Raw genomic sequence first — 27,583 nt, forward strand, 5'->3', positions numbered from 1 at the left:
GCTTCCTTTTCAGTATACAAGTGCACTTCCATGGCAGGGAAAAACACTACATTTTGCCGCCTATGTAGTCCCCTATTTATACAAATAGGAGTCATTCAGGATTCAGCCACGTTTTTGCTCGACCCAAGTTCTACAGTAGGCTAGGCTAGGCCGTCTGCTTTTAATGGAAGTAGCCTAGCCTAGGACATTATTTTCACGTTATTACATGAAAATATCATGAAATATCGCTTCCGTAGATCATAACTTGAACTCTCGCGATATATTTTTTTATTCGTTTAAAGATTTAAAACACTTATTTTATTATGATGTGTGGTATAAAGGATTCTGTGCCAAAATACTATTTTGTAAGATGTTTACTTGTGTTAATTTTTTCGAACAAAATAAAAAAAAATTAAGAAAAAAAACCTTTCCTACCTACCGACCTTATTTTAGTATTTCATGTTACCGGAAACACACTTTTTTTTGGCCTAATCTTCTTCTGCCCCTGACAGTCTTTAGCTTTCTTCCGCTTCGTGCCGCGGGATGACATCTTTAAATGCCCAAGTGTCAACAAAAACAACTCGCGAACTACTTCTGTCAAAAGCTCCCGCACCGGTGGGTGAAAGATCATTCAGTCTCGAGAAATCTCGCTCTACAAGTCAGCTGACCTTGTATGTAACCCATGTCAAATCTCGCAAGAGCAGCCGCGACAAGTAAACAACTAAACAACATGGCGCCTCAGTCTGGAAAACGCCAATTCGGATTGTTTTTGCACCGTCTGGCGGTGTAGCTACTATGATTGGAATATTTTTGGAGCAATTATAACGTATTTGATGATCAGACACATTGTCACATAGTGTTGCTGGGATGTTTTCACGGAGTCGGTAAGGGGGTGCATGCCGAGAGTAAGAGGGCGCAGCGCCCCTGTTCCCCTGTTTAGACGAAAGCCTGATAAACTAACACATACGTATACAGTGGTGCTTGAAAGTTTGTGAACCCTTTAGAATTTTCTATATTTCTGCTTAAATATCACCTAAAACATCATCAGATTTTCACACAAGTTCTAAAAGTAGATAAAGAGAACCCAGTTAAACAAATGAGACAAAAATATTATACTTGGTCATTTATTTATTGAAGAAAATGATCGAATATTACATATCTGAGTGTCAAAAGTATGTGAACCTCGAAGATTAGCAGTTAATTTGAAGGTGAAATTAGAGTCAGGTGTTTTCAATCAATGTGATGACAATCAGGTGTGAATGGGCACCCTGTTTTATTTAAAGAACAGGGATCTATCAAAGTCTGATCTTTACAACACATGTTTATGAAAATGTATCATGGCATGAACAAAGGATATTTCTGAGGACCTCAGAAAAAGTGTTGTTGATGCTCATCAGGCTGGAAAAGGTTACAAAACCATCTCTAAAGAGTTTGGACTCCACCAATCCACAGTCAGACAGATTGTGTACAAATGGAGGAAATTCAAGAACATTCTTACCCTCCCCAGGAGTGGTCGACCAACAAAAATCACTCCAAGAGCAAGGCGTGTAATAGTCAGCGAGGTCACAAAGGACCCCAAGGTAAGTTCTAAGCAATTGAAGGCCTCTCCCACATTGGATAATGTTCATGAGTCCACCATCAGGAGAACACTGAACAACAATGGTGTACATGGCAGGGTTGCAAGGAGAAAGCCACTGCTCTCCAAAAAGAACATTGCTGCTTATCTGCAGTTTGCTAAAGATCACATGGACAAGCCAGGAGGTTATTGGAAAAATGTTTTGTGGATGGATGAGACCAAAATAGAACTTTTTGGGTTTAAATGAGAAGCATTATGTTTGGAGAAGGGGTGGCACGGTGGTGTAGTGGTTAGTGCTGTCGCCTCACAGCAAGAAGGTCCGGGTTCGAGCTCCATGGTTGGCGAGGGCCTTTCTGTGTGGAGTTTGCATGTTCTCCCTGTGTCCGTGTGGGTTTCCTCCGGGTCCTCCGGTTTCCCCCACAGTCCAAAGACATGCAGGTTAGGTTAACTGGTGACTCTAAATTGACCGTAGGTGCGAATGTGAGTGTGAATGGTTGTCTGTATCTATGTGTTAGCCCTGTGATGACCTGGCGACTTGTCCAGGGTGTACCCCGCCTGTAGTCAGATGGGATAGGCTCCAGCTTGCCTGCGACCCTGTAGAACAGGATAAAGTGGCTAGAGATAATGAGATGAGATGTTTGGAGAAAGGAAAACACTGCATTCCAGCATAAGAACCTTATCCCATGTGTGAAACATGGTGGTGGTAGTATCATGGTTTGGGCCTGTTTTGCTGCATCTGGGCCAGGACGGCTTGCCATCACTGATGGAACAATGAATTCTGAATCACACCAGTGAATTTTAAAGAAGAATGTAAGGACATCTGTTCATGAACTGAATTTCAAGAGAAGGTGGGTCATGCAGCAAGACAATGACCCTAAGCACACAAGTCGTTCTACCAAAGAATGGTTAAAGAAGAATAAAGTTAATATTTTGGAATGGCCAAGTCAAAGTCCTGACCTTAATCCAATTGAAATGTTGTGGAAGGACCTGAAACAAGCAGTTCATGTGAAGAAACCCACCAACATCACAGAGTTGAAGCTGTTCTGTATGGAGGAATGGGATAAAATTCCTCCAAGCCAGTGTGCAGGACTGATCAACAGTTATCGGAAACGTTTAGTTGCAGTTATTGCTGCACAAGGGGGTCACACCAGATACTGAAACAAAGGTTCACATACTTTTGCCACTCACAGATATGTAATATTGAATCATTTTCCTCAATAAATAAATGACCAAGTATAATATTTTTGTCTCATTTGTTTAACTGGGTTCTGTTTATCTACTTTTAGGACTTGTGTGAAAATCTGATGATGTTTTAGGTGATATTTATGCATATATATGGAAAATTCTAAAGGGTTCACAAACGTTCAAGCACCACTGTACAATATACGTAATACCCAGGTCTTTAAAAGGGTTTCTGTGGATCTTTGTGAATGATTTACCTGGAGAGAAGAGCAGGGAGGATTGAGCATTGAGCAGCTGTGATTTGTTTACACCTGATACTGTAGCATCCTAGCAATCATCACAAAAACGCATACAAAGAGCCCCAGAATGATGACATACCTGGGCATAAACAATACAGGATTTATCTTGTAGTGTCCTGATCCCAAGATCTTTAACCCAGTCACATATAAAAAGTTGTAGGCCTCCATGCTCTTCCAGGTTTTCATCTGTTTGTCCGTGTAGAACAATGTCTGCAGCACGGGGTAGTTTGAGATGTCGGGGAACACAATGGATGGATAATTTTCCAACTCCTAGGAAAAATTATTTGTTAACATGTAAGGGTCTATCCCATTGAGTGGTTTCTATATCCACTTCTTTTGAGTGTACTTCTTGGTTTTAATAACTTGCTTGTTTGCTGTACACAAACATGGCAATATGTTCTTTGTTAATTGACCAGACTCTACTTTTGGAGTCATTAACCCCTTTTGACTGAGAATGCCCTGCACGCATGGCTTTATATTGGCTTCTGGCACATCCATACAGTTTTAAGTGCAATATCTACAATTAAAAAGTCTGTTTTTATTGCACTGATTTAATTCTTGGGCTCCCATCTGTAACAGGGAGTGATGTTGCCTTCCATTAATACATTTTACAGTAGATTATTAGATTCTAATAGAATCCATCCATCCATTTTGACATATCACTACAGTGATGTGGCCGCTCTGACAGCTTCAGCCATCAAAGTGTCCAGGGAACATTACAGTAGTGGTTTCCCATTGCCTTCTACTGGATTATTATAGAGATTTTCTCCTCTCAACCATTAATTCACTCACACACACACACACACACACACACACACACACACACACACACACACACACACACACAATTTAGCCTAACCTGCATGTCTTTGAACTGTGGGGGAAACCGGAGCACCCGGAGGAAACCCACGCAGATACGGGGAGAACATGCAAACTCCACACAGACAGGCCCCCGCTGACCGCTGGGCTCGAACCCAGAACCTTCTTGCTGTGAGGTGACAGTGCTAACCACTACACCACCATACCACCCCCTTTCAATAGAATAGATGAGCCAGAATAATTGGGGATCTTTTTTAATGGGCCTCAACTCATTACAAGTATGAATAGGTGGGTCTTAAAGTGGAAAAGGTTGAGAACCCCTGTAATAGATAATGATACTTTTGATGGTGAATAAGACTTTGGGCCAAACTGGAACCATCATTTTAGGAAGTCTCTTATGCGGAATTTTTAGAGGCCCAATGTAGTTAACTCCCTAGCAAAGGTCTGAACATTGACTTATACAGTTGTGTTCAAATAAATAGCAGTGTGTTAAAAAAGTGAATAAAGTGATATTTTAACAGGGGCGGCACGGTGGTGTAGTGGTTAGCGCTGTTGCCTCACAGCAAGAAGGTCCGGGTTCGAGCCCCGTGGCCGGCGAGGGCCTTTCTGTGCAGAGTTTGCATGTTCTCCCCATGTCCACGTGGGTTTCCTCCGGGTGCTCTGGTTTCCCCCAAAGACATGCAGGTTAGGTTAACTGGTGACTCTAAATTGACCGTAGGTGTGAGTGTGAATGGTTGTCTGTGTCTATATGTCAGCTCTGTGATGACCTGGCAACTTGTCCAGGGTGTACCCTGCCTTTCGCCCGTAGTCAGCTGGGATAGGCTCCAGCTTGCCTGCGACTCTGTAGAAGGATAAAGCAGCTAGAGATAATGAGATATTTTAACAGCTTTTATTTCCATATTTCAAATGTCGTGGAAACATTACACATTTAATTCTAAATCAAAGCATTAACAAGTTTTATCAAGTCTGGATTATTCTTTTACAGGAAGCAAAGAAAATGTTCAATTTTTTTCTGTTAAATAGCAGTGTCAACATTTTTCTCTTCAAACTCAAACTGAATATTTAGTTGCATAACCATTCTGATAACTTCTGCACATCTGTGTTGCATCGAGTCAACCAAGTTCTGGAACCTATAAACAGCTATTTCAACCCAGGATGAACGAATTACATTCCACAGTTCCTGTGAATTTTTGGGTTTTGCTTCAGAAACTGCATTTGTAATATCAGCCCACAAGTTTTCAATGGGGATGAAGTCAGGGGCTTGAGCTGGCCACTCCATTACCTCAGTCCTTTTTGTGTGGAACTAAGATGTTGCTTGTAGAGTTGAGCCGGATACTCGGCTGAAACGAGTATCAGGTATGGATAAAGCACTTTTGCCGAGTACGTGTATTATACGAGTCAATATCTGTGCTCGTCACAGCGCCCCTCCCCTACACACACCACTCTGCTCACTCACGCAGAGATCAGCGCTCTGTCTCTTTCCGTTAACGTTTCGGGTTTCTTCAGCTTCAAGTTTGTTTTTATTTCAGTTTGTACTTATAACCAGCAGAGTTCTGGTAAACGTGGGTTCGTTCAGACGCGGTGCTTGGTAGAAAAGCGACTCGCGTTGCGTCTCTGCCTGTCGGAGATTTTTTTTTCTTTTTTTAACCGTTGGTTAAAAACATTTTTTTTTACTTCACGCATTGAGTGTCTGACACTTTCTTGCTGTAATTCATTTAAAAATAAAGGTAGTAGTGGTATAAGTATTACAAATTAAGCTACACAAACTCTCTCTCTGTCTGCCGGTCGTCTGAGTTTTGTTTTTGTTTTGTTTTTTTAACCGTCAGTTGGCTCTAACCAGTTTTATTTTACTTCACGCACTGAGTTTCTGACACTTTCTAGGTAGTAGTGGTATAAATAATATTACAAATTAAGCTACACACACACACACACACACCTGGTGTGGAAATAAAACAATTAAAATAAAAAAGAACCCCCCAAAAAATCACACTGATCATAAACAAATTAAAAATGAAAAAAAGAAAGTTATGTTGAGTATGAAAGCTCTTGTTCATTACATTTCATTTCATAATTGCAACCGCATGCAGAGCATTTTTTTAACAGAGTTACTGGGAGACCAAATGGTCTCCCAGTGGCCAGATTTGGTCTCCTAGTCAATACCAAACCAGCTTCACTAGGAGACCAAATTTTAAACCAAGTTATGTCTTATCATTTGGTTCAATCAGTTGCATTTAATTAACCAAGTACCATGTAAGTATACATTTAACAAGGAAAACGAAGATCTATGTTATAAGATATACACACAAGATCATGTTGGTTAAGAAAAACAAAACTAAAATTTGGTTACTGAGATGGCTGATGTCAGAATCCAATGTCATTACTGTGTAACTTTGAGTGACTTTGACATAACATTTGTGCTTGGTAATTGCTCTTGATAGCTGTGTAGTCACTGTAGTGTGTTTGTCCGTATGGTGATTGGTGAACCATTTTGCATCGCAGAATATGCCGCAGCGGTGCAGCTGCATGGACTCTGGGGCCTGTGATTGTATTGCCCAGACCAGTTGGTCTCCTAGTGGAAAATCCTTAAAAAATGCTCTGACCGCATGTGTTGTATTCATTGTTGCAAAGCTTGTTCTGTAAATAGTTCGTTTGCTATCGTGATCAAAATCACTGATCTGAAGCTCAATGCTGATGCTGTCCTGTTTTCTAATCAGCAATAAATATAGCAATTTCTGATCAACCCATATCAATTGCATGCTTAAAATAACATACTGGTTAAAGACCCACTGACAGTCATTTCGTATTAATTTTTAAACAAACAATATATGACTCCAAAGATAAATTCTGGTTTTAATTCTTGGTTTAACTGTCCGTTTTAAACATCAGAAGTAATTTTAAATTTTGCGCAGGGAGATTGACCTGGATATGAACTGGGCTCATTCAGAGATGCCGGAAGTGACGTCACATCAGTGTGTCGTTTTTGTTTACAAGTCACTATGTTGGTTCAGTTCTCACAAGTCTTGTGATATTGAGCTGTGGTTTTGTTGTGATTTCCTTGCGTGAAAAAGTTAAATGGCGTCTAACTGAAAAGGGATTATATGTGTGGCTTCTGCATGCTCTTGCGACAAGGCTTTCGCAGATAGCTTTTCGCAGACAGTTGTAATTTATTGTTGAGCGGGGGAATAGGTGTGCGCGATGTTATTCACCGGCACAACGCAAGGGGGGGGCGAAGTCGCTAGGAGTAGTTGGTGGGTGTGGTTAGTGGAATGTTTATCCTCCGGTTACTTATAATGACTAGAACTTTTTTTTTTTATAATGACTAGAACTGGAGTCGTATAGATGTACGTACTTCCTCACTTCCTCAATCAACCGCTCTTCATGCTGCTCCATCTTCGCTCATGTTTTTAAAAATGCCGGTCGTGAAAACAAAACAAACTGGGAAAGTAGGGAAGCGGAAGTGCGTGTACAGCGGGTAGAGTGGACCAATCAGAGCCCTCTTGTCTGCGGCGCTGTCTGCGAGGCTTCTGCGGTGGTCACAATTTTTGGGAGGTGCGCGCAGAGCGTCTGCGAAGGTGGGGGGGCTACGCAGACACTGTCTGTGACACCGTCTGCGAGGACTGGGTTGTCAGCATAAATTGACGTCGGAAGGAGTGAAACTCCATTCCTTTCCTTGGAAAAAACACCCTGAAATAGCAAAAGAGTGGGAAAGAAACGTTTCCAAAACACGTGCGAACTGGAAGTCAACAAAATGGTCACGTCTCTGTTCAGCACATTTCGAGGAGCACTGTTTCACTTTGTCGTCCAGAACTCGAAGAACGTTTGATCCAGCTTATCCACTGGTGTTGGAGGAGTCAGCTGTGCCGACGTTCTTTGACAGGCCCGGGCCGAATCAATCTGTCAAAAGAGAAACAGATGACAGCAGACCCCCCCGAAGGAGCGGTCAAAAAGCGAAAGTCCGGTGGTGCCTTTTCCAAAAGAGAACGAGCCAGGGTACGTGGCTATGTGTTGTTATTCAATACATGTATGTTGTTTAAAATTTGTTGTAACGTCACAAATGCGTCTTATACCATTGCATATTACTTATCAATAGGCCAAAGCAGCTAATACCAGTAATGTACAACAACTGAAAGGCCAATACCTTGTTTCATATATTTAGTTAGGATAATATACATGATATATGTGTGGAGTGATAGATATAAGATGTCATCCGGCATGTTTTGAAAGTTTGTGAACCCTTTAGAGTTTTTGATATTTCTGCATAAATATGACCTAAACTTCTGGTAGCTACTGTGTCTAAAATGATCTAACAGGAGCTTAGACATGATGTTTTTTGGAGTGGGACCAATAGTGTGACGTGACCAGGACCATATGTTTAAGACATTATGCTGTTTAAACAGAATCTTTAATAGACGTGAGGGCAGACAATCTCGATAGCTTCCCTGCTTCATGTTTTGTTTTCACGCAATCCAGAACGACATACACTGATGTGACGTCACTCGCCCTAGTGGCAAAAACGGGCAAATGGCTCATGGCGCTTGTAGAAGCCGGGGCAAAAAACACAAAATCGGCTCTGAAATTCTTGATTTTCTACAAAGACGACCCTTTATTCAAGTTGAGTTTTGGATATTTTATTTCACAATACAGCAATAAAACAATAAATACACATATTATGTGGTGTAAAAAGTTGTGTCAGTGGGTCTTTAAAGTCCCGCCCGTTTCAAGACAACCAGACCCACTTCCGGGTTAGGCCCTGCCCACTCAGAGTACGGATACGGATACAGATAATTCATATGGTTAACGGATACAGATAATGCTGTACTCGCTCATCCCTAGTTGCTTGCTTACTCGTATGTTTAGGGTCATCGTCTTGTTGAAACACCCATTTCAGGGGTGTTTCATCGACTCGCTCATCGCCTACTTGGACTGCTATGCACTCAAGCACTTCTACTTCGTCAAAAGCGCTGACTTTTGGGGTATTTGAAAGTAGTTTGCCGGCTTATAAGTTTCCTTTTCTATTTTTGAAAGAGTATTACTATGAAGGGATTATTTGAATGTGAATTGAAAGCTATACCAGGGGTATAGGATATTTTTTGTTGATAACTGAAAGAGTGAACAATTAATAATTCATTTAAATTTATGTGTGTATGTCTTAAGTGTGTGAATTTAAAGTAATGTAATGTAATTCCCTGAAAGGAGCAAAGGGGCCCTACATAAAATTGGAGGCACTGCGCTGGGATTAGATTAGGTTGGGATTAGGTAAACCTATAGTTATTTTTGTGCATTTTAGTGTAATTTAAGCTGCATTAAAGGTGCACTGGGTAAAATACTTTATCGCTTAAAAAATTGCAGTTCGGGGCGGCACGGTGGTGTAGTGGTTAGCGCTGTCGCCTCACAGCAAGAAGGTCCTGGGTTCGAGCCCCGGGGCCGGCGAGGGCCTTTCTGTGTGGAGTTTGCATGTTCTCCCCGTGTCCGCGTGGGTTTCCTCCGGGTGCTCCGGTTTCCCCCACAGTCCAAAGACATGCAGGTTAGGTTAGGTTAACTGGTGACTCTAAATTGACCGTAGGTGTGAATGTGAGTGTGAATGGTTGTCTGTGTCTATGTGTCAGCCCTGTGATGACCTGGCGACTTGTCCAGGGTGTACCCCGCCTTTCGCCCATAGTCAGCTGGGATAGGCTCCAGCTTGCCTGCGACCCTGTAGAAGGATAAAGCGGCTAGAGATAATGAGATGAGATGAAATTGCAGTTCGCCTTATTACTGCTTTCTAATTATTTTATTAATAAGTATTTACTATGGACACTCAGTTAGTTCAGTCAGAGCTGATTACAGAGCTCAGAGAGTGGTGTCAAGGTGAGTTTCTCAATGAAGACAATGCCTTGCTTGTGCTGGTGCCAAAAGGCTATGAAGTTGACGAGATAGAGAAGACTCTTGAAACTGTGAAAGCTTTTGGACGTGTACGAGTAAGAGGAAGAAGATTTAACACCAAATTGAACAGATTGAGTGTGCTTTGTGAAACAAAAGAGAAAATTGACCCCACTAAGGTTCCTTCTGAAGTGAAAAGCCTGACAGTGGAAGAATATTGGCCTGTCATCATCGCAGGTGAGCGTCCTGTTCCTGATGCAGATAGCCAGACCCCATTGAAAGTTCTGCTTGATGCTTCAGCGTCCAATGGCTCTGCAGAGTCCATTATTCGGGCTGTTGGGGAGGTGTTGTTGAAAATGGAGAAGCCTTCAGGTGAGAACAGCAGTTATCGTCGCCTAAGGATGTTTTCGGGCACATTACCCACAACGGTTGGAGAAGAGGCATTGGAACACTGGCTCGAGCAGGCGCGTTTAATGGTTGAAGAAAGTGACTGCTCAAGTAAAGAAAAGCGAAGACACATTATGGAGTGTCTTAGAGGACCTGCACTTGCAGTAGTGAAAGCAGTGCGAACAGCTGAGGCTGACGTCACGCCTGCTGAGTGCCTGGATGCTATTGAAAGTGCATTCGGTGCAGCTGAGTCAGGTGAAGACCTCTACTTTGAGTTTCGATTGTTGCAACAAGGAAAAGATGAGAAGCTGTCTGACCTCTTGAGGCGACTAGAGCAGTCTCTCACCAAAGTTGTTTCTAAAGGTGGTATTCCATCCAGCCATGTGGACATTGCCCGAGTAGAACAGCTGCTCCGGGGGGCCATACATTCGGACTTGATGCTGATCCAGCTTAAGATAAGGGAGAGAAGGCAAAAACCCCCAAAGTTCTTAGAGCTTCTAGCTGAGATCCGGGCTGAAGAGGAGTACGCTGCTGCTAGAGTCAAGCTTAGTACATCCGTCCACAAAGTTCATGCCAACAAGGAAGTGGACAGTAGTCAGACGGAAATACTGACCTTGAAAGCAGAGATGAAGGAGCTTAAGTCATTGTTTGCCACTATGAACACCAAGCCGTGCCAAGAAGTGACTGATGATGACAATGAGCTTGCTCCAGTACCAGTTTCTGTGGCTGAGAGCAGTGGAAATGCTGAGGTTGCAGCGTTGAAGAAGCAGATGCGCAGGTTGCAGAATAAATTGACCAAAGGCGCTAAAGTCTCTGATTCGCCAGCTAATGCATTGAGGGTACAACCCTCAAAACCTGCTCAGTACAGTCAAAAGCCACAGAAAGCCAAAGTCCCTGATGATAGCATCTGCTATCATTGTGGTGAGCAGGGGCACTTCGCCAATAAGTGCCATAATGCAGAAAATCAGAGCAAAGTCATTCAAAAGCTCATACAGTCTCTCAAGAAAGCAAAGACAGGGCAATCACCTAGCCAAGAAGGTAAAAGCCCAGAGACTGTCTGTCTCAGTAACAAAAGTGAAGTTACTGAAGTGGGAGGTACACACCTGCCCAAAGGCCTTATAGGTCCCCCCTCTGTTGTACACATGCATGTAAATGGCCATCCATGTGAAGCTGTCCTAGACAGTGGATCACAAGTGACCATTATTTTCGAGAAATGGTACAAGCAGCACTTGACAGACGTACCAATCAACCCTGTCTCAGGCCTGGGCATATGGGGGTTAAGTGAGAACAGCTATCCCTATCTGGGCTATGTCATTGTAGACATGGAGTTCCCTGAATGTATCAGTGGTTCCAAAGAATCCATCTCTGTCTTAGCACTGATATGTCCTGGCCCTAGAACACCTGACCAGATTCCAGTCATCCTGGGGACCAACGCCAGTCTCTTCAAGTGTCTGGCCAAGATCTGCAAAGAGACTGCTGGCGTGGACATAGCCGAGACCCTGGGAATAAGAACTGAGGAAGCTGTCCAGTCCAGTCCAGTGACCAGTGAGGGAGAAGAAGACGTTGGATGCATCCAATGGATGGGTCCCGGGCCCCTGACCTTACCTGCTGGCCGGGCGTGTCAAGCCATTTGCCAGGTGACTACAGAGAAGTCATTCAACCCAGAGGTGCTGATGGTGGACGCTTCACCCACAGTTCCACTTCCAGCTGGTGTGCTGCTGCAGCCAATGGTCGTACCCAGTTCAGAGGTGAACGTGAAACATTTCCATGTGGTAGTATGCAACGAATCAGTACGCGATACAGTCCTCCCTGTTGGAACAGTGATGGGGAATTTGTGTCCTGCTGATCTGGTGGTGCCTGCTCTGCAGTCAAAGAAGACGTCAAGCACTGAGGTGAAAGCAAAGTTTGACCCTAGCCTCATTGACTTTGGCAACTCATCCATCCCAGAGCGCTGGAAATCCAGACTCAGGAAAAAGCTGTCAGAACGAGCAAGCACCTTCTCTTTGCACGAATGGGATGTGGGGCTGGCAAGAGGAGTAGAGCATCACATCAGGCTGTCTGATGCCCGACCTTTCCGAGAGAGGTCACGGCGTTTAGCGCCCGCAGACATTGAAGATGTACGCAGACATCTACAAGATCTTCTGAAAGCTGGCATTATCAAGGAGTCCCGTAGCCCATATGCTTCTCCGATAGTTGTCGCTAGGAAGAAGAATGGTAGTGTCAGAATGTGCATCGACTACAGAACATTGAATACCAGAACTGTACCTGACCAGTACACCACTCCTCGCATTGACGATGCGCTGGACTGCCTCACAGGAAGTAGGTGGTTCTCAGTGTTAGATCTACGGTCAGGGTACTATCAGATTGCAATGGCAGAACCTGATAAAGAGAAAACGGCATTCATCTGTCCGTTAGGGTTCTATAAGTTCGAAAGGATGCTGCAGGGTATCACCGGAGCCCCTGCGACATTCCAACAATTAATGGAATGTGCAGTAGGTGATATGAACCTGCTACAGGTACTAGTGTACCTAGATGATTTAATCATGTTTGGGAAGTCCTTAGAGGAGCACGAAGAGCGGCTTCTCAAAGTGCTCGACCGACTCGAGGAAGTTGGACTTAAGCTTTCTCTTGACAAGTGCCAGTTTTGCCAACCCAAGGTGAAGTACGTTGGGCACATAATATCTGCAGATGGCATTGCCACAGATCCTGATAAGGTGCAGGCAGTCACCAACTGGCCTCGGCCAACAGACCTGAAATCCTTGAGGTCATTCTTAGGATTCTGTGGATATTATAGGAGGTTCGTGGCCAACTATTCAGCAGTTGTCAGACCCCTCACTGAACTCACCAAAGGGTATGCACCAACTCAGAAAGGCAAGAGGCATGTCAAGGAGAAGGATAAGACCTACCTGAAAGAGTCAGAACCGTTTGGAGATCGATGGGACCGAGCATGTACTGATGCATTCCATCGCATCATCCAATGCCTCACTCATGCACCAGTCCTTGCATTTGCAGATGCCAACAAGCCATACATATTACACACCGACGCCAGCTTGAAAGGACTAGGTGCCGTGCTGTACCAAGAACACCCAGAAGGGCTCAGGCCAGTTGCCTTCGCAAGCAGAAGAGTGAGTGCTACTGAACAACGTTATCCCGTGCACCAACTTGAATTCTTAGCACTCAAGTGGGCGATTGTGGATAAATTCCATGATTACCTGTACGGAGCTAAATTCACAGTTCGAACAGATAATAACCCCTTAACCTATGTGCTGACGACAGCTAAGCTAAATGCAACAGGACATCGCTGGCTGGCGGCCTTAGCCACATATGACTTTGACATCAAGTATCGGCCCGGCAAGACCAACATTGACGCCGACCTGCTTTCCCGAAACATGGCTAATGAGGCAGAGAGAGGAGAGTGGGCGGAGATACCCCAGAGTGGAGTGAAGTCCATCTGCCAAAGGGTTAGTGCGACCGAGGATGCTGGCTCACCACCCAGATATGTGGACCAGTTAGGTGCATCCCCTGAGTGTGTCCCTGAGGTGTTTGCGTTCCCCACTCACCTTAATCTGTGCTCATTGAAGCAGCTGTCCAAATCTGAACTGATGGAAGCTCAGCAGAAGGATGACATCATCCGCCGAGTGATGGAAGCCATGAGAGAAGGAAAATGGCCGAATGACAAGGAGAATGCTCCTGAAATGACATTGTTCAAGAGAGAGAGAGACCGTCTTGTGCTGAAAGATGGGCTGCTACAGAGAACAAGCAAGCAACCTTCTGGAGAACTGGTGACACAGCTTGTGCTGCCTGTTGAGTTCCGAGGGGCTGTCCTGCGATCCCTACATGATGACATGGGACATCTGGGAGTGGAGCGGACAATTGACTTGTTACGTAGTAGGTTCTATTGGCCCAAGATGGCAGCGGATGCTGAACAGTACGTCAAGGACTGTGGAGAGTGTGTCTTACGAAAAACACCTTGCAAGAAGGCGGCACCCCTACACCAGATAGTGAGCAGTGGGCCGATGGACCTTGTTTGCATAGATTTCCTCTCCATGGAACCAGACTCGAAAGGGATCAGTAATGTGTTGGTCGTGACAGATCATTTCACACGGTACGCCCAGGCATTTCCGACGAGGAACCAGAAAGCCCTCACTGTTGCCAAAATCCTGGTAGAGAAGTACTACGTGCATTATGGCCTGCCATGCCGAATACATTCTGACCAAGGCAGGGACTTTGAAAGTAGGTTGATACGAGAGTTCCTGATGATCCTTGGGGTGAGGAAATCCAGGACTACGCCCTATCATCCTCAAGGGGATCCACAGCCCGAGAGGTTCAACCGAACTTTATTGTCTATGTTAGCGACCTTGGGGCATGAAAAGAAACGATCGTGGAGTCAGCACATTCCATACGTCGTCCATGCCTACAACAGTACGAAATGTGATTCGACTGGATTTTCACCATATCTACTGATGTTCGGCCGAGAAGCTAGGTTGCCGGTAGATCTGTGTTTCGGTACTTCAGTTGATGGAGCTGGAGACAGACATCATTCCAGATACGTTGAGAAACTGAAGGAAGATCTACAGAAAGCCTACGAACTCGCGAGCAAGTCAGCTGACAAGACGCATCAAAGAAATAAAAGAGTGTATGATCAGAAAGTTCGTTTCCAGACTATTGACATTGGTGACAGAGTGCTTCTGAGAAACTTAGGGTTAAAAGGAAAACACAAACTCGAAAGCCGCTGGAACTCAGTGCCCTTTGTCATGATCGGGAGATTACCCAACTTACCCGTTTACAAAGTGAGGCCTGAAGATGGGAAAGGTGGCGTGAAGACCATGCACCGAGATCATCTCTTGCCCATAAGTCAGTCTCTGAGGATGCCAGATGTCGGAGGACATGAACCGTTGCCTGCCAGACCCAAGACAAGGCTACAGAGGACAAGAACCAAAGGCAGACCCAAAAGAAACGTGGAAAGAACACCGGACATGGATAATGATGACACAGATTCATCTTCAGACATGGAGTATGGACAGACTTGTAGATCCTACTGGAAAGGTCTGTGTGAGCTCTTACCAAGAGAGACCTACAGAGAGCCCAATGTAGCAGATACCGGAGGGGATGAGGAGCCGGAGGTCCAGGAATCCGTTGAAGAGGATGAAAGAGTCTCAAGTCACCATGAAGAGGAGACGTCAGTCAACGAAGAGCCAGAGGAAGTCTCTGAACATGATGAATCTCCTAGACATGATCCAGACCAAGATGAGGAGTCGTCTCAGGCAGAAGATGATGTCAGTGAACACACCTCTGACGCTGATCACTCTGACTCTGAGCCAGCTCAAGAAGTTAAAATACCTGTTAAAACTCCTAGAGGAAAATCTAGTACTCCATTTAAGATTGAGCATAATCTTAGGTCTAGCTCTAGATCTAAAAGACATGTGAAACCTGTAATTCGTTTGACTTACGATGAACCTGGAAAAGCTAGTGATAAGCCAATCACTATTGTCCATAAGGGCATTATTATTAAACTAGGTTGTTGAAGACAAAAGTAGTTAAATAATCTTTCCTTACTTTGTGTGTCTCATGAGGACATGCAGACAGTTAGAAGGGGGAGGATGTAGCCCTATGAGAATTTGATATTCATTAATAATAAATAGTTGGTATAATAAATACTTCGAATAAATAGAGTTCATAATTAGAATAAATAAGGTCTAGTTAAAAGGTTAAAAAGGTTAAAAACATTTGAGAGCTTTGATAATGAGAGTTCATTACATTGAGTATGTGGTGACGTCATGTTTGAAACGTGTAAGGTAATACAATATGCATGCAGGATTTCTGGACATGTATATTTTTGTTTGCTTAATTATTATTTTCTGGAGGATATGAATAGCGGGGGCGGCACGGTGGTGTAGTGGTTAGTGCTGTCGCCTCACAGCAAGAAGGTCCTGGGTTCGAGCCCCGTGGCCGGCGAGGGCCTTTCTGTGTGGAGTTTGCATGTTCTCCCCGTGTCCGCGTGGGTTTCCTCCGGGTGCTCCGGTTTCCCCCACAGTCCAAAGACATGCAGGTTAGGTTAACTGGTGACTCTAAATTGACCGTAGGTGTGAATGTGAGTGTGAATGGTTGTCTGTGTCTATGTGTCAGCCCTGTGATGACCTGGCGACTTGTCCAGGGTGTACCCCGCCTTTCGCCCGTAGTCAGCTGGGATAGGCTCCAGCTTGCCTGCGAACCTGTAGAAGGATGAAGCGGCTAGAGATAATGAGATGAGATGAATAGCGGAAACATTATTCTATTAATGTCAAGAAAGTTTCTGGAGAAGTATATATTTCGTTATGCTTTAATTTCTGTAACCAATCAGAAGCTTGAGAGTTGAGAGGTCTCAGGAAGTGAGTAGCAACTCGGGAGAAGACGAGGGAGAAAAACGCGAGACTGATGTGTGCGTGCAAAGTTGGAAACGGCGAAGATAAGTTAAAATAGAAATGTGTAACCCATGTATTTCTGACCTGTAAACATAGTAGTAACACAAGGGAACGACTAGTGAACTTATTTCGTTGCTACAATGACTTTGGGACTGTTTAAGAAGACCTACTGCTACTCATGGTAAAAGTTCGGGCAGTCGCCATTCATGTGTATGTAAACTTTCATTGTGAGTTAGCTATGTCGAGTGCTTCGGAAAACGGACAGTGTTCGCCGGTCAGGAGAACAGAAATGTCGCAGAGGGAGTCAGAGGACAATGTCTAGCTACGACTGAAGTTTACTCCGCTGAAAACAACGTTAGCTGACCAAAGGAGCCAAGGTGCTGTGGAACACGCATTGTTCACGCCTGCAGCTCGTGGATGCTGTGCTTGCTGGAGCGGGGAACTTTTCCTCTCTCATACATCATCTCGTCTCGACTCGCTCATCGCCTACTTGGACTGCTACGCACTCAAGCACTTCTACTTCGTCAAAAGCGCTGACTTTTGGGGTATTTGAAAGTAGTTTGCCGGCTTATAAGTTTCCTTTTCTATTTTTGAAAGAGTATTACTATGAAGGGATTATTTGAATGTGAATTGAAAGCTATACCAGGGGTATAGGATATTTTTTGTTGATAACTGAAAGAGTGAACAATTAATAATTCATTTAAATGTATGTGTGTATGTCTTAAGTGTGTGAATTTAAAGTAAACTAACATTTTGTTTTAAAACTGCCTGACCTATTACTTATTACTAGCTCATCTAATAACTAATAGTTATAAAGAACCTAGGGTAGCTAAACCCCTATGTAATTCCCTGAAAGGAGCAAAGGGGCCCTACAGGGGCATTTCCTCTTCAGTATACGGCAACATAATCTCAAGTATTTTGATGTATTCAAACTGATTCATGATCCCTGGTATACAATAAATAGGCACAACACCGTAATATGAAAAACATCCCCATACCATGATTTTTGTGTCACCTTGCTTCCCTGTCTTCACAGTGTACTGTGGCTTGAATTCAGTATCCAGGGGTCGTCTGACGTACTGTCGATGACCATTAGACCCAAAAAGAACACTTTTACTCTCATCAGTTCACAGAATGTTACGCCATTTCTCTTTGAGCCAATGGATGTGTTCCTTAGCAAATTTTAAACCAATTCTGCACGTCGTTTTTTCAACAATGGTGTTTTACGGGGGCTTCTTGCTGATAGCTTAGCTTCGATCAAATGTCTTCTGACTGTAACAGTACTTACAGGTAATTTTAGATCATCTTTGATCTTTCGGGAGGTGATGATTGGGTGAATCTTTGCCATTCTGACTATTCTTTGATCCATTTTAACAGTAGTTGCTTGTTTTCTTCCGTCTGTTTCGGGTTTTGTCGTCATTCCAAAGCATATGAAATCATTTTAGCGGTGCATCCTATAATTTACTGCACTTTTTTATTCGCTTTCCCCTCTCCAATCAACTTTTTAATCAAATTATGTTGTTCCTCTGAACATTTGGAATGGCCCATTTTACTTAGCAATTCAGATGGAAATATATTTTATAACAGTGTGTGAAATATTTGCTTCCCTTCTTCCTTAACACTTGTTTTTTCACAGAATGAATGAATTTTCTAATTAAACTCCACACTGCTATTATTTTGAACAGGCCCCTTTCAATGAATGAGTCAATTACTCAGAACAAGCAGCATGCATATCATGACAGTTGGGTCTGTTCTTTTTCTATTACATTATATATAAATTTTGGATATAAAAATTGTACACACCCCACTAAAATGATAGGTTTTTCTGATGTAAAAAAAATGAGACCACGATAAATAATTTCAACACTTTTCCCACCTTTAATGTGACCTATAACCTGTATAATTCAATTGAAAAACAAACAAATGTATTGGGGGAAAAACATCCATCCATCAATTATCTGTAGCTGCTTATCCTGGTGGAAAAACATAAAAAATAAATGTATAATAAGCTGGTTGCACAAGTGTGCACACCCTTAAACTAATACTTTGTTGAAGCACCTTTTGATTTAATTACAGCATTCAGTCTTTTTGGGTAGGAGTCTATCAGCCTGCCACATCTAGACTTGGCAATATTTGCCCACTCTTCCTTGCAAAAGCACTCCAAATTTGTCAGATTGCGAGGGCATGTCTTGTGCACAGCCCTCTTCAGGTTACCCCACAGATTTTCTTTTTTTTTTTTTTAAACACTGTTTATTAAATTTAAACATAGGACAACAACATAACATTCCACCCCCCCATGTGCCCCCTACAGACATTAAGAAATATACACTTAAACGTAATTACAAATATATTAATAAAACTACAACCAATGAGTACAAAAGATGACAGAAAAAAGGACAAAGAAAGAAAAAAAGAAAGAAAAAAAACATAAAAAAACCGAGGTATATGTAAAAGTATAGGCTGGCTCCAAACTAGAAACCTACAATTACAGAATAGGTTCAGTTATACAATTTTAAAGAGCAACAAGAGATGAAGTAATGAAGTAAAGGCATTATTTTTTATTATTTTAACCTAAATTATAGGTGTCAGCTACACACTATGAAATGGTTTTTAGTTCCTAAAGGCACAAATTTCTCCTTTCCTAAGCAGGCATCCCAGGTCGTCTGGTAGATAGTCTAGGAAAGGGGACCAAATTTTCAAGAACTTCCCATCTCGTCCCTTAGTAAGAGCCTGTAAGCGTTCATGTGGAAGGGTATTAAAAATCTCCCTATACCATAAAGTAACAGTTGGTGGGAACTCTTTAATCCAATTATGCAAAATGCACTTTCGGGCAATAAAGAGGAGCTTTTCAAGAAGTGTATACCTTGAGGCAGAAAGTTGGAATACTCTGGAGGGGAGACCTACCAAGAAGACACAAGGGTCTTTCTTGATCTCAAAATGGAGTATCTCAGAAATTATTTTAGCAATATGAGTCCAAAATCGGAAGATAAACTTGCATTCCCAGAAACAGTGAAAATAAGTTGCCCTTTGAGAGTGACATTTTATACAGAGAGGAGAGAATGATTTATCCATTTTATGCAAGATAACAGGGGTGATGTGAAGCCTATGAAGTATTTTAGATTGAGTCTCCTTATACCTGTTACATGTAGATATAGATCTAACTAACTCTATGGCCACCTTCCAATCATCTTCTATATATTCACTGCCTAAATCGTTCTCCCATTTGCGAGCAATATTGGGGAGCTCATACACATCAGAGGAGGTAAGAGTGGAGTAAAAGGCTGAAACAAAATGTTCAGAATTCTTACATGTAAAAAGGAACCTTTCTGGGTCATTGAGAGGTAAACTAGTAAGGGGAGCATTTGATAGTGAAGAAGCAAAGTGTCTGATTTGTAAATAGCCAAAAAAATGTGTCTTAGGGATGTTGTATAATTCTTGCAACTGCTGGAAGGACATTAGTGTATTATCTCTGAATAAGTCTGCCAGTACATGAATTCCCTTGTCTCGCCAAGCACAGAACACAGAAGACCCCACGCCAGCTGGGAAATCAGGGCTTTGAGTAATGGGAGATAATGAAGATTTCAAATGCTTTCTTCCTAAAAACTTCGTTATATCGCGCCAAACTCTGACACTATTGTAAATAATGGGATTGTATTTAATCTCCGGTTTAACATTTGATACATCACAGGTTGTTAGGCTCCAAGGATTATAAGGAGAGCATGCCCATGAGTCAACACACACCTCATTCTTAATGTATGTATGTAGCCAAACCCAGAGATGTTGGGCATGGCAGGCCCAGTTGTAGAAAATAAGATTTGGCACAGATAGACCACCCATGTTTGTAGGGAGTTGCAATAGCTTGAGCCTTTGTCTGGGCTTCTTACCCTGCCAAATGAACTTTGAAACAACCCTTTCAAGATCCCTGTTGACTTTTTTTGTGAGATATATAGGAAGCATCTGTAGGGGATATAACAGTCGGGGAAGCACATTCATTTTCACTAGACTCACTCTACCAAATAAGGATAAAGGCAAGTTATGCCATCGTTTAAGATCTCTCTTGACCACTATATACACTGGGACAAAATTAAATTTCCATAGTTCCCTCAAATCTGGGCAGATCTTAACGCCTAAGTATTTGAAACCAGAAGCTGACCACCGGAAAGGAAAATTATCCAAAACATCTGCATTAGTCAAAGGTCCAAGTGGCATAGCTTCAGATTTATCATAATTTATCTTATATCCTGATATAGTACTGAACTCGTTTAATATATTCATAATAGCGGGAATGGACGATTCAGGAGATGTTACAAATAAAAGGATGTCATCAGCATATAGCGCAATTTTATGCTCCCTGGCGCCCAGCTCTATTCCCCTCACATCAGCATCGCACCTTATACGCTCTGCTAATGGTTCTAAGACCAGAGCAAAAAGTAGTGGGCTAAGTGGACAGCCTCGGCGTACACCTCTAGCCACTGAAAAGGGTGCAGACCGTAAGCCGTTGGTTATGACAGCAGCTGTAGGAGAGTGGTATATTGTTCTTGTCCATTTAAGAAAGTCCCCATCCAAACCAAATTTCTGCATTATGTCAAATAAAGAGCACATTTCTACTCTATCAAAGGCCTTCTCGGCATCAAGAGAGATAGATAGAGCTTTCTTCTTCCTGTGAGTTGTGTACTGAACAATATTCAACAACCTTCTTACATTACTGAGGGAATGACGCCCACGGATAAAACCGGTCTGATCCGAATTTATAAGCACTGGGAGCAGATTCTTCAGACGTTTGGCCAGAAGTTTGGAAAGTATTTTATTGTCAACTGATATTAAACTAATAGGTCTGTAGGACCCGCGTTCCAGTGGTTTTCCTTTCTTCAGAATGACTGAAATATGGGCAAGGTTTAAAGTAGGGGGCAAACAGCCTTTGTCAAAAGAATCCAAATACATATTTATTAGATGTCAACCACAAGCCCGCCAAAAGCCTTATAAAAATCAACGCCAAATCCATCTGGGCCAGGGGCCTTGCCTCCTTTGAGGTTTTTAATGACATCAAGAACTTCTTCTTTACTAATAGGCCTATTTAATGCTTCTTTTTGATCATCAGACAGATATGGCAGGTCTAAACGGTCTAAAAATTTTGAGCGTGCTTCTGCAGAGGATATATAGTCTGAACTATAAAGTTCCTCATAGAAAGACCTCATAACTTTATTTAAATCAGCCGATTTGAAGTGCCTGCACCCATGTTTATCTATTAGAGAGGGAATCAAATTTGGTTCATTAATGCCACGCGCAAGACAAGCAAGCAACCGGCCAGGCTTATTGCCTGCCTCAAATAGCCTGTGTTTTGCAAAGAATATTTGTGCTTCTGCTTTTTGGGTTAACAACTGATTTAGAGCTGACTGAGCAGCCTCTAACCGTTTTGCCAAAGAGGTGCTGTAAGAGCGCTTAAGCTGAGCCTGAAGGTCGCATACAGTTTCCTCCAATTCTAATTGTTTTTTAATGGCATCCTTTTTTTGAGCTGAGGAGTAAGAAATAATCGACCCGCGTAAATATGCCTTGGCAGATTCCCACAAAATAGTGGGGCTGATTCCAGATGTATTATTCTCAGCAAAGAAGCGACCAATTTCCGCAGTTATATGATCAATGAAGCACTGTTTTTGAAGTAAAACAGGGTTCAGTCGCCAATGCCTAAAAGATGGATCCCTATAAGGAGGTGAGATATCTATGGCAACAGGAGAATGATCAGAAATAGACTGGATGCCTATTGAACAATTCACTATCCTACTCAAAACAGACCTTGATGAGAGAAAATAGTCTATTCTAGAAAAGACTTGGTGAGGAATCGAGAAAAAAGTATAGTCTTTGTCTAAGGGGTGTAATGTCCTCCATACATCATATAAGTCTGCGTCTTTCATTAAATCAAGCAAATCGGTACTTTTCGTAGACAATGCTGGACGAGGCGGTGAAACATCAATGCTAGGGTTCAGCACACAATTGAAATCGCCTCCCACAACCAAGTATGAGGAGGAAAGTGAAGCCAAATCTGAGAACAGTTGTGAAAAAAAGGAAGCTTCATAAACGGTAGGGGCATATACACAGCCAAAACTAACATGCTCCCCAAATAAATACCCTGAAAGTAAAACATAGCGGCCTTCTTTGTCATGTACTGTTTTTTCAAGGGTAAAAGGCAGGCTGCGATGTAAAAGAATGGCAGCCCCTCTGCTTCTGGAATTATATGAAGAGTAAAACACTTGTCCCACCCAACTCCTTCTTAATTTTACATGTTCTAAGTCTGAAAGATGAGTCTCCTGAAGAAATGCTACCTGGCATTTTTCCTTCTTCAAGAAGGAGAAAATTTTCTGGCGTTTAATCACATGGTTAATGCCCTTAACGTTGAGAGAAATAATTTTGATGTTACTCATAATAGTCTAAATTGAAAAATGTACAAAACAGCATGTGGGCGGTACAGTAATTGTAGACTGAAGACAGTGTCAAGTTAAGCCTAAAGATAGGAGCACAATAACCCATACAAAAGCCAATATAAAAAACAAATGAGAAATAAAAAATGAAAAATTGCCTGTAGAGGTCCATCCCCAAACGATGGAGCACATCCCAATAAAGAACAATCCTCACCCCACACAAAAACAAAAAAAACTGCCATCGCATGGCAATCATGAACTTAGGATAAGTGACGCAAAGCGGTGTCCCTCTATCATTTAGAGAGAACCAGACAGCAGAAGATAGATCTAAATCCATTCCCCTGCTGACACACATTCTCCACACACACCCCCAACCCTGTAAGCCAACTAAGTAAGGCTTTAAAACCACACATTGAGAAACATTGTGCAAACAATTAGTAAGTGATACATGTGTCAAATGATTAGTGAAGGAGTAATATAGTCCAGCAATAGCCCAGCCCAGTCAAATAGTATCTGGGTCATGGCAAACAAAATGAACAAAAAAGTAAAATAACATGCATGTAGAAGGGCAAAGCCATTAATAAATATTGACTGAAGATAGAGGGAAAAGGGGTAGGCTACCCTTAAAAAAACATAGGGAGAAAGGGGAAATTTCAATGCCAGACACAATTATTAGAAGAAGAAAAAGAAAAAGTGGTGGGCTATTAAACAAGTTATCAAGTCATCCTATAACCTTGTTTTTCCTGTAAAACAAAAGGGCAGGTAGCTTTATAGGCTACTAACAAACATTTCCATGTTCAGTTTCAAACCTTAAGAAATTCCTCCGCCTCCTTTGCAGATTCAAATGAGTATTCCTTCCCATCGAGGGAGAACTGAAGCGTGGCCGGGAAACGCATTTGGAACAGTACTTTCTTCTTGATAAGCTCCTGGCATGCTGTGTTGAACTGATGCCTAGCGTCTTTCACGCGTGGTGACAGGTCTTGGCGAATGTAAACCTGCTTTCCCTCGTAGAGAATTTCTTCCTTGTCTCTGATGGCTGCTAGAATCCTCGCCTTGTCTCTAAAGTTATGCAATTTCAAAATGACAGGTCGGATATAATTCTGCCTTCGTGGCACAGGCGCTCTGCCTCTGTGAGCCCTGTCAATCTTGACATGCCCGTGCTTTGTTTCCAGCCCCAAGACTAAGGGCAGCCAGGTTTCAAAAAATTCAACTACTTGTGTTCCCTCCGTACCTTCCTTGAGACCAGTGATGCGTAAATTACTCCTTCGGCTACGGTTTTCAGCATCCAAGACTCGGTCATCCACGGCTTTAACGATTTTCTCAAGTTCGGCAACTTTTCTCTCTCGAGAGAGATTATACGGTCATCACACTCCGAAATGCGCGTTTCTGCATCGGTAATCCTGTTGGCGTTTTCGTCGATGCGGTTACTCAGACCTTGTAGGGAGGACTGTAACTCAGCGAATTTCAACTCCATAAGTGCGCTGATCTTCTTGGTAACATTTTGAGCAATGGCGTTAGCCACGCTATCATCAGCATCACCATCACCCTCACGATTAGCCGCCTGCATTTTCTTGCCAGCTCGTGTTCTCCCCTTCAAAGCTTCTCGTTGATTTGAGTTCTCTTCTGTTCCAGACATATCACTAACATTAAATTGACAGTTTTCTGCGGTTTAAGTAGTTAAAATGGCAAGTTATTGGTCTTTAGGTTGGGAGGTCGACAGAAACGACCCACTCACACCAAGCGCATCATGTCCCCCGGATGACCCCACAGATTTTCAATTGGATTTAGGTCTGGGCTCTGGCTGGGTCATTCCAAAACTTTAATTTTCTTCTGGTGAAACCATTCTTTTGTTGATTTCGATGTATGCTTGGAGTCATTGTTGTGCTGAAATATGAAATTCCTCTTCATCTTCAGCTTTCTAGCAGACACCTGAAGGTTTTGGGCCAAAATTGACTGGTACAGTATTTAGAACTGTTCATAATTCCCTCAACCTTGACTAAAACCCCTGTTCCAGCTGAAGAAAAACAACCCCAAAACATGATGCTGCCACCACCATGCTTCACCATGGGTATGGTGTTCTTTTGGTGATGCGCAGTATTGTTTTTGCACCAAACATACCTTTTGGAATTGTGGCCAAAAAGTTCAACCTTGGTTTCATCAGACCATAAAACATTTTCCTACATGCTTTTGGGAGAGTTGATGTATTTTTATTTTTTGCAAAATTCCTGCAGCTCCTTCAGTGTTGCTGTAGGCCTCTTGGCAGCTGACCAGTTTTCATCTTGTCTTTTCATCAATTTTGGAGGGACATCCAGTTCTTGGTAATGTCACTGTTGTCCCATGTTTTCTCCACTTCTTGATGACTGTCTTCACTGTGCTCCATGGTATATCTAATGCCGTGGAAATTTTTTTGTACCCTTCTCCTGACTGATACCTTTCAACAATGAGATCCCTTTGATGCTTTGTAAGTTCTCTGCAAACCTTGGCTTTTGCTGGATAATGCAACTGAGTAAATGTTAGGAAAATCCTACTAGGACAGCTGAACTTTATTTGGGGTTAATCAGAGTCATTTTAATTGATGGCAGGTGTGAACCCAAAAAGACTGAATGCTGTAATTAACCACTTATGCATTCTGTCCCAAAAAAGTTTAACTATTTTGCAGCTATAAAAAAATATGTTCCTGGGATTCAATATCTCATCTCATTATCTTTAGCCGCTTTATCCTGTTCTACAGGGTCGCAGGTAAGCTGGAGCCTATCCCAGCTGACTATGGGCGAAAGGCAGGGTACACTCTGGACAAGTCGTCAGGTCATCACAGGGCTAACACATAGACAACCATTCACACCTACGGTCAATTTAGGCTACGTTTACATTAGACCGTATCTGTCTCGTTTTCTTCGCGGATGCACTGTCCGTTTACATTAAACCACCTGGAAAAGCCGGGAAACGGGAATCCGCCAGGGTCCACGTATTCAATCTAGATCGTATCTGGTCCGGTGCTGTGTAAACATTGAGATACGCGAATACGCTGTGCTGAGCTCTAGCTGGCGTCCTCATTGGACAACGTCACTGTGACATCCACCTTCCTGATTCGCTGGCGTTGGTCATGTGACGCGACTGCTGAAAAACGGCGCGGACTTCCGCCTTGTATCACCTTTCATTAAAGAGTATAAAAGTATGAAAATACTGCAAATACTGATGCAAATACTGCCCATTGTGTAGTTATGATTGTCTTTAGGCTTGCCATCCTTCCACTTGCAAGTGGTAAGTGATATGCGCTGGGATCACACACACAGTGGCTCAGTCCCGAATCGTAGCTTGTGCACTTCACTCGCGTGCTCTGTGAGCTGCGCAGGGCCGGAGTGCGCACCCTCCAGAGGGCACTCGCTGTTCAGGGCGGAGTGATTTGGAGCGCAGTATGCCTGCGGAGCCGAGCGTATCCGTGTATTGGTGTTGCTGTGTGCACGGCTAACGGTTTTAGTGTAAACGCGAATCGTTTTAAGAACGTTAATCTGATGATCCGCTGATTCGACGTAATGTAAACGTAGCCTCAGAGTCACCAGTTAACCTAACCTGCATGTCTTTGGACTGTGGGGGAAACTGGAGCACCCGGAGGAAACCCACGCGGACAACATGCAAACTCTGCACAGAAAGGCCCTTGCCGGCCATGGGGCTCGAACCCGGACCTTCTTGCTGTAGGCAACAGCGCTAACCACTACACCACCATGCCGCCCACGGAATTCAATATCTTTCTTACAAAATATACAAACATTACAATCCAAATTAAACCTTACTCGTAAAAATTCACTACAAGAATAAATATTGTAAATTGTTTTGAGATGAGCCTCCTTAATTTTAGGTAACAATGGAAAAGACAAGTATCTTGTCCTAAGTTTGATATTGTCCACTTTTGAAAAATTTTGAAATAAAACTTCTTTTAACAGGAAGAGGAAAACATTCTTTAGTAATTAATGGTCTCCAAATTTTGTTTACATTTACTATCGATAAAATTGTATTGATCAATAAGCAAAATAGATGTAGGTATTACAGAAGAATACTATAAAATTCCTTTCATCATATTCCTTAAAGCCACTGGAATAGCTTTGACAACCAAAGAATATTGCTTATGTGAGAAACTCCAGATTAAATTTTACTTTAAAATCAGTGAAGAATAAAATATTACCATCTTCATCCATTAAATGTACTACAGCCCATACTCCTTTAGCCAACCAATCTTTGTAGAATAAAGATTTCCTCTTATGTAAAACATACTGATTATTCCAAATTGTAGTGCTATGCGGAGGGAAGTTATGCTTATAGAGCATTTTCCAGTACAGTAATACCTGCATATGATAATCTGATAACTTAAATACAGTAGCAACCTCAAGGGTCAAAATCGCACCTAAAAAGAAAACTGATACCTCCTACCATATGGAAGAGATAGGATGGAAATCAGAACCATATACATTGTTCACTTTTTATAAAAGTCTGCAACCACTTTAGTTTCATGACTCTATTCATTACTAAAAAATCGATTACATTCATACCTCCTTCTTCTACTGACTTTACTACATCAACTTTTCGAATCAAATGCTGTTTATTATTCCAAATAAAGTTATAATGAATTTGGTTTATTTTCTTAATACATATGTCCGGAACAGCTAAATAATA

This window comes from Neoarius graeffei, chromosome 6 (assembly GCF_027579695.1).
Source record: "Neoarius graeffei isolate fNeoGra1 chromosome 6, fNeoGra1.pri, whole genome shotgun sequence".
Lineage (NCBI taxonomy): Eukaryota > Metazoa > Chordata > Actinopteri > Siluriformes > Ariidae > Neoarius > Neoarius graeffei.